The sequence below is a fragment of the Numenius arquata genome, chromosome 8 (genome assembly GCF_964106895.1).
Source record: "Numenius arquata chromosome 8, bNumArq3.hap1.1, whole genome shotgun sequence".
Lineage (NCBI taxonomy): Eukaryota > Metazoa > Chordata > Aves > Charadriiformes > Scolopacidae > Numenius > Numenius arquata.
In genome coordinates this window covers 56355347-56363571 of record NC_133583.1, presented here as the reverse complement: position 1 = coordinate 56363571, position 8225 = coordinate 56355347, and the positions used below count along the sequence as shown (strand labels likewise).

Genomic DNA, 8225 nt, shown 5'->3' with positions numbered 1-8225 from the left:
TTTCTGTGTAACTGCAGTTAAATTGGATCCCTCAAGCCTGATAATATTTTTCATCTGTTTAATCATCTCGAAGCTGAGCTGCATCTTCTCACTGGATTGCATACTAAATGCACAAGCGAAACCGATAGCACTTGGTTTGATCGCTGTTCTGGTAACCCTGTGAACCACCTGCCTCTCCCTACAGGTAGACTGTGGTCAAGAGTACCTGAAATGATTTTCACTGCAGCTGGAGTTGGAGTGCTGATGATTGCTCTGTTTTCCTCTTAGAATGGAGTAGTGAAATAGAGGCTTTAGCTCTTAAGCAGTCTCTTATAATTATGAACAAAACCCTATTCTGCTTCGTTTTCTGAGATAATATAAATTTGAAAATTCAGACTGTGGGTGGACAAATGCGGTGGCCTGTCCCTTGAAACGATTGCACACTGCTGTATCCGAGGGAGCTGGGCAGGACTTGCTCCCTCAACAGGAGCACTTTTGCCACTCTGGAGAATTGTCTCGATGCCAATTGCAGCTCAGGGCCTGAATGCACCCTTGAAATGAAGTGGTTTCGATTCTGTTGCTGCTTACTTTGAACAGAGGCTGTATTGTATGTACCGTGCTCCCTGTCTTAAGGCCCTGAACAGCCGTCCTCCCACCTACGGAGATACACGTATGGCTCTGAGGGCAAGGTGAGCGCCCCTCCAGATGCATCCAGCTGCAGCTATGGAAGTATCAGTCTCCTGATGATGGATTTGCTGGTCTCTCCTCAGTCACAGGCAAGTCATGGGGTCTGTGGGCTGTGTGCTCACCAGACCCTCCCAGCTACTGGAACTGGCCGTGTGTGGGATCCGATGCTCTGCCTGGGGGAAGGCCTGATGCTTCTGGGGGTTGGGTGTATGTGAATCCATATGAGGTGGCCCTAAGAGCACCTTCAGCTGTGTAGGTACTTCTTGCCATGTGCGGTGCTGTCTCCTTTCCCCAGGGGATGAACGGTGGCAGCTTGCAGTGGTTTGCATGTTCAGGCTGGCATTTCATAGCTGCAGAGCTTCACAGCTGATGGCAGCCATGCTCCCACCACTCCCATCACCACCTTTATACAAATACAGAATAAAAGGATGAAGGTCTGTGTGGAATCATCACAGATGCTGCAAGTTGGGGAGCCTCCCCACTATCCACACACCCTCTTCCCCCTGTGGTCTTGATATTCTTCATCACCAGTATTGCGTTAACATGTTTGCTATGTGGATCAAATGCAGTTGGGTGCTGTGGACATACCCGGAGTGTGGTTTGCCAAGCTCTTGTGTTGTCAGAGGATGTTCTCGCATCAGTTTTGCTTCCCCTCGCTGCAGAATCATGGTAGAGGTTTGTATCTGGCATATCAGCTTTGGACAAACCTGTCATATAAACAAACTGCGCAGCTCCCATGTGTCTGAGAAAACAGCCTGAGAGAGCAAACCCTACTCTGATTTCAGAAGACAAAAACTAAATTGGAGAAGACCTCACCTTTCTGCCCTTGCCAAAATGTTGGGACTGCAGTAGAGCTAGTCAGTCAAGAGATAAATGAACATGGTGTCTGGAGCCTGCCATGAGATCAAAACACAAGTTCAAGGGGGAATAGTTCCTTGGGTGGCCTGCTGGATATGCTGCCTGACTTTTCTAATAGGTGGTGATGGCATAAGAGTTCTCTGCTGTCTTTTTTCTTTATGTAGTTCCCCTAAAAAGTCAGTTCCAGAAGTAGGAAGCTCTTCACGGGTGGCCACTCTTTGCAAATCTCCCAGTTTCCAGATGCTCTGTTTGGGACACCAAAGGCTGAGTTTAACTGATGGAACTGGAAATGTGCTCTACCATCTACAATCATGGGAAATGCTAAATAACCTGGAGGAAGGGGTGGAGGAAGCAGCCAGTCTTTGTCACAAGTTTAGCACTCAAACTGAAGCTTTTGGCTTCTGGGCCTCTGTTGTAAATGGGGTTTAGTCTCACCCTGCCCTTCCTCACCTCCAATAATGATAATTAAGTATCTGTTTGCAGTGGGTAGGCTCCTGCAGTGATGGACACCAAAGAAATGCCCTGGAGAAAATTAATAACGCTTTATTCTGTGATGGGCTTGGCTGATGTGCAGTAAATATATTCAGTGTGTGGTCCGGACACTATGCCAACAAAGAGAGAAGAGGGACTAGCTGCTCATTCAGCAATCACTATCTTCAGTGCATTGAATATATAGATTCCCAGGCAAAATAAGTGTGGGGCTATGCTATAAAGCCAGTACTATAACTCATTTATACTAGGCATGAATCGAGGTTGTACCAGTAATTCTAGTCCTGGCACGTCCCAGTGCTGAGGACTGGATTTTTACAAGCTGAACATTCTTAAGGTGTGCTGTCCTGGATTTTTTTTTTTTGTTTGTTTGTTTTTTTTATGACTTAAGTTTATTTTACTACCTGTGTTGTGTATGCATGGTGTGAGAGATTAATCTATTTATGGACTGATGGAGAGAAATAATACAGATGAATGTTTGAGGAAGCTAACTGCAGGTGTAAACAACCACGTCCAGAATGGAGACTGGTTGAACCCCTCTTTAGAGGTTTTTTTTCCTCAAAGGCCTCTAGAATGATCTGCCAATTAACTGGGGAGGCAGGAGGGAGGGAGGGATCTGTAGTGTTAAGGTGGGTTTTGGAGATGCTGGTCATTTCTTGCAGTCTCTGCAAGACAGAGATGGATTCAAGACTACCATATGCTTTTCCCCAAATATGCTAGTTATTGAAAAGAGACTTGTTTGTAAAAGATAAGTCACAGTGATCTGAGGAATTTCTTTTTTTCTAACTGCATGAGCTATAAACAAATCTGTATGTTATGAGGCAATAGTTGAGTACATCGCTAGATAATGTGTGGTCAGTTTGACCCTGCTGTCTTAATTTAGGAGGTCATTTTAAAACCACTATAAAAAAGGGCTTTGTGCTGCCTTAAAGGGCTATGGGCAATCTCTAAGAGACAGGCACACTCACAGAGACAATCCCCTTGGCTCAGTTTTTGTTTGGTTGTTTCTTTTTTACTATCTGTGGTGCAGTAAATTAAAACAAAAACAAGTCTGGGCTTGGCATGCCTTTGTAAATAAACTGCTGTGTGTGAATCGACAGCTCGTTTGCAACCAGGTTATTTATAACAAAGTTTTGTTATTTCTCCCACCAGAGAGCTTGTTTTGCCCTGCACTAACAGAATGCTTATGGTAACACCTCCCACCTCTGTCTGTACTGTAACAGTTACACAAAGGCCTCACAATTTCAATTGTGTCCTTTTGAAATTCAGTTTTGTTGCCTGCTGGAGTAGAAGGAGGGATTTCAGTACACGAAGGAGAGATTAATACTTCAACTCTGCTTGTTTGCTCTGCGCAGCTCACCTTACCTGTATCTGTTCTGCTTCATTCTTCTCCTCCCTCAGAAGCCCTGCTTGGGGAACTGGAGTTTTCAGCTTCTTTTGAGTTTCTCGAAGATCCGGTTTGTGACCAGCCATAATGCTGAGGCCAGTTACAACCGTCTGTTCCTGACAAAGGTAAAGAGCACGCTTTGAGGACTGGATTTGGTAAACTGGGATGCCCTTCATGTAATGTTCTTTCTCCCCTCCTGTTTCCCTCACCTTTTACAGATGATCTCTCATTGTCCTCATGTGCATTCAGCTCCCAGGCAGCATCATCTCAAGCCTCTACTTGTGTGGCTGTGACAACAGGGGCTCATGCTGTCTGGAGCAGAGGCTGAGTGTCTGCAAAAGCACCTGTAGACCCTGAGAAAATTATTGTCGTGGCAATGACCTGATCTCGGCTGGTATCAGCCTGGAAAAACTGAAGTATCAAACTTGTTTAAACTTTTTCTCCTCACTGCTCTGCGTAAGCTTTGAGTTGGGCTTGGTGAGATATGGCCTTGTGTGTGCTCAGGGCAGAGTTAGACTAACTGTGCTCTGGTGGTGGAAGGCTGCGTAGTTTCTGTGGGTAACATGGGCCAGGAGCTGTTTTTGGTGTCACCTACCACCAGAATGCCCAGAACCATGAGGGCAGGGAACTTGCTGGTGTTTCAGTGCTGTCTGGCTACAAGGACACCAGTTGGCACGACTAGCACCATTGCACCAGCAATTGTCTATGTCCTGGCTTTTTCCTAGTTGCTGTGAGGTACAATTTCACCCCAGCCTGAGCTAGCCTTAGGCTACTATCTGTTTTTCTTTGGTCACCAGCTAGGAGTGAATGGGCAGATGGGCAAGTCTCTGGTTATTTATTACGTGTGTTCTTCCCAGTTGGCCTAAGGAAGAGGGTATTCAGGCAAGCAGTTGTATTCCTCTGGATGTTTTTTTATCCCAAATTGCAATTTCACCTTTTATATCTGACCTGAAATGAAGCAACCCCCAGGGACTAACTTTGGGGACTGAAGATGGCCTGTCTGCCTCAACTGAAAGGTCTGTTTTGGTGATGGTGACTTCATTAACAGAGGGAAGAGGCAACTGGGCTAGCTGTTGGTCATGCTATGACCCATGACCACAGCCCTCGGCAACTAGGAATGTTGAACAAGAAGGCTAATATGAGTTAATCTCCCCCCCATTCTACTGCTGTCATGGGGAGAGAGGCCAATGACTGGCTTTCAAAAGTACACAAGCAGGGGAGACACCCATCTAGCTCATGAATGTAGTGACAACATTGGGTGAATCAGTATTTGCTGTACAGCTTGTGCATACAGCGAAGTCATGGTGACCCAGGGCATAAAACAGTCTTAGCAGCCACGATTGCACTTGCTTGGCCTTTGTTCCAGAACTGAAGCATATGAAGCATCTTCTGATTCAGCAGGGAGGCTCCTCCCAGCACTTGTTCCTCCTGCATCTGTGGACTCGCGGGAGGAGACGAGTCCTTGGTCTGGAACAGCTCTAGGTGTCAAGTCTCTATCTGGCACAGCTAGGTCTGGAGGAGGATGTCTAACCACTGTCTGCTTCCCCTGCTCAAGGATGGGCATCCCCAGCTGGATAGTCCCAGCAAAGACAGGGCAGCTGCCAAATGTCTCGCTGGAAACTGAGGAAATAGTGGTGGGAGAGAAAGTTTGAGTCCATGAGGCCTCATTTCCTCTTGAAGGAACATGGGTACCTGCAGCTTGAGCTATACAGTCTCCATGAGATGACCTGCCACGGAGAAATGTACCTTGCTGTCAAGGCTTCAGTGTTTCGCGCTCTTGAAGCTTGGAGACATGATGTGCTTCAATCTGAAGCCTTCCTGACTTTATTTCCATCCCCACTCCGAGGGTGACCAGAGCATGGAGGAGGCTCTGTGCCCCCTCCTGCCTGTGTAGCAGCCCAGCCCTGGGCTATTGCTAGGCGAGTGGCGGCACCTGCCGGTATTTTGCAGAATATTCTGGATGATAGTGAGAAAAAGAATGAAACAGCGGTTCAGAGCAGGACACGCATGGCCTGAGGTAGGGAATGCAGAATGAGGTGGGTTAATGAGGTCAGAGCAGCCGAGGTGCTGAAGTCTGTCCTTTCCCCTGCTTGCTGTGGGAAGATCCCTAACCATGAAACAAAATCCCTCTAGGAAGTTGCACAATATATCCAAAGCTACCTGTTTTCTAGGAAAACCCCTCTATTTAGATATTCAGACAATGTGTATCCGTAGAGATGTAATAATTTGCACAAGCTGAGGCCATGGTCAGGATCCACCTAAGCACTAGTTTTTTCCTGCGCTGGAAGCAGTGGGATTACCCTGGTTACATCGTGTCCTGGAATAATATTTCCTTCAGTAAATTTTACTGCCTCTTCACGTCACTGGGGTTAAGACCGTTACCACAGTGTATTTGTGTCTTAAATAAGTACTGTTTCTAGTAGCACTGCCAGGTGCCTTGAGCTTTTCCAAATGGAAGAGAAAGAGCGGCTCGGTCCTGAGGGCCGCACAGACAGATGGGACTGGGGAATGGGATGTAGATTAGCAGAGCACTGGGAGGTGGTGTGTGGCTGTAAGAACAGCCACTCAGAGGAAGAACGTATGCTGAAAACTTTTACTGTTTCTATAAATCCCCAGGATATCACCATTAAAATTCAGTGTTTGTGCCAGCTAGTTGATATTTAGGTTTGTTTTCTATAGAGGTAAGGTGGGGCTTTCTCCCCTTTTGTAGCACCTTGGTCCCACAAACATATTCTGAGGACACTGACCAGTTTTCAACCACATTTGGCAGAGAGCTGTTAACTTCTGACAATTTAAAATGTGGCCTTACAGAAGAAAAAGACCCTATTACTGCCCTTGTTGAGGGGAAAGGCTGGCAAGCTCCCTCTTCGGTAGACCTCAGGGCATCTACCCTGGGCAGGAAGGAGAGGAGGCACCGCAAACAAGACTTGATTAGTACTGCTGCTCCCAGAACTGCTTGTTCCATCTCAAGATCTTGTGTCTTTTATGGCGAGTCGCCTCCCTCCCACCAAATCCACAACATTCTTAGCGTTTGCCAAGAAGTCATGCCCTCCCGTCTTGACCATTCCTTTACGCTGCAGGCTGGCATATGTTATGAAGGAGATGGATAAAACTGTGAGTGAGGCACTCTGTGCAGCATCTGTGTGCAAGACAATTAAGATCTCTGTCGTCTAGCTGCAGGATGCTCCTCAGGAGGGGCGTAGCAATACGCCAGTTCAGTAGCTGTCCCTCCTTCTTGTGCTAAATCTCCCGAGCCTCTCCTTTAGGTTTGATGTGAACAGGCGTGATTTCCAACCAGATGTCTGTCTGATTTACACCCGTGTAAATCACGGGTGACTCCAGGACAGTTCAAAGATAGGAGTGACTCAGTGTGTGACAGACCTGCTGCGCTGCACCTGTGCCGACAGCAGCATGCAGGGCAGCAGGGTGCAGGCACCCCCGAGCCAGCAGAGAGTGGGCTGCTAAAGCTTGCTGGCGCAAAGCTGCGCATCGTAGCTCAGCCTGCGTTTGCTTGGAACTGGGCCCAAGCTAATAAACCCAGCTAGATTGCTTCCAGACCCGAGCTGGCCGAGGAGGAGCCAGCGCAAATGTCACTGCTCTGTGCTGCTTGCTCTAAGCTAGCTTAATTGTCTCTGCTGGAGCGGGCCAGCTCCAGGCACCTGTAGGATGGAAACATATAGAAAAGGAGCACTGTGTGCACCTGAAGCTGTGTCATTGAGGAGATGTCTTGGCCAGGTTCTACCCACCTCTGCCCTATCTCCTGCTTCCTAAGCCCAGGCCCCTGGCACGGCTCTTGCTCTCTCCCGCTGCTCCTCCGTGACACGCTGCAGTTGCTGTGGCTTCCGCACACAAGTTGTTTATAGGGTGCTGCCGGCTGTTCTGTGGCTGGGTGGTTTGCGGGCGTCCCGTGGCTCCTGTCCGTCGTGTGCCTGGCACGAAGACACGAGTGTGTTTTGTCAGGGGGACCCTCGAGGGTCCTGTGGGCAAAGGGGAAGAGACCAGGCCCCGGGCAGTGGGTGTGAGGGGAAAACATGGGCCATGGCCCTGCGCGGGGACCCCTCACCGCCGGGGCGGGCACCGGGAAGGTGCAGGCCCCCTCACGGGGCGCGGAGAGGTACTGACCCCCTCCGCGGGCTCCCTCCCCTTCCCCGGCGGGGCGAGGCCGTGAGGGGCGGCCGGGCCCGCGGGCGGACCCCGCTCCCCGCCGCGCCGCTGTCAAAGCCCCGAGGGGCGGCCCCGGCGGCACAGCCCTCCCCCTGCCCGCCCCGACTGGCCCGAGCGAAGGGCTGGCCCCGCCGCCGCGCCAGGGTAATGGCCCGGGCCGCCTTCACTCAGGCAGCCGGCCCTGCGGCGGGGGAGCGGGGCTGAGCCCATGAGCCCGGCGAGGCGGCGGCAGGACGGGGGGCGGCGGCGGGAGCCGGCGGGCAGCGCGTCCCCTCCCAGGTAGGAGCGCGGGGGCGCGGCTGTCACCGGGCTCTCCCCTCCCTTCTTCCCTCACGCACCTCTCGGCGCGTCGCCGGGGCCGGTGACCCAGGGGCCGCGGTGAGCCCGGCCTTGGCAAACACGCCCCGCGGCGCTGCGTGCCCCTGCCGCCGCGTCCGCCGTTGCCTGGGCGGCCGCTTGGATGCCTCAGCTTGAAAGGCACCGGCCTCAACGCAACCCCGTTCCCCCCCTTCCCCTCCCTCTCTCCCTCCCGGCCGGAGCGGTGAGGAGAAGCCCCGGCGGCGTTGCCTAGAGAGGGAGGAAAGCCGACGCGCGGCGCCAGCCTCCCCGTCCCTCACAGGCGGGACGAGGTCTTAACCCCCCCCCCCCCAACCCCCCCCCC

At 51.0% G+C, this 8225-nt stretch overlaps 1 protein-coding gene across 1 annotated transcript in view; it reads left to right on the top strand.

The window, feature by feature from the left end:
• The first annotated feature begins 8129 nt into the window (after positions 1 to 8129).
• Positions 8130 to 8225, top strand: part of GLIS1 (GLIS family zinc finger 1) — a 204763-nt gene continuing 204667 nt past the window's right edge. Inside the window, exon 1 of the mRNA XM_074152086.1 lies at positions 8130 to 8193. The gene's annotated coding sequence lies outside the window, so the exon portion shown is untranslated. The remainder of the gene's footprint in view (positions 8194 to 8225) is intronic.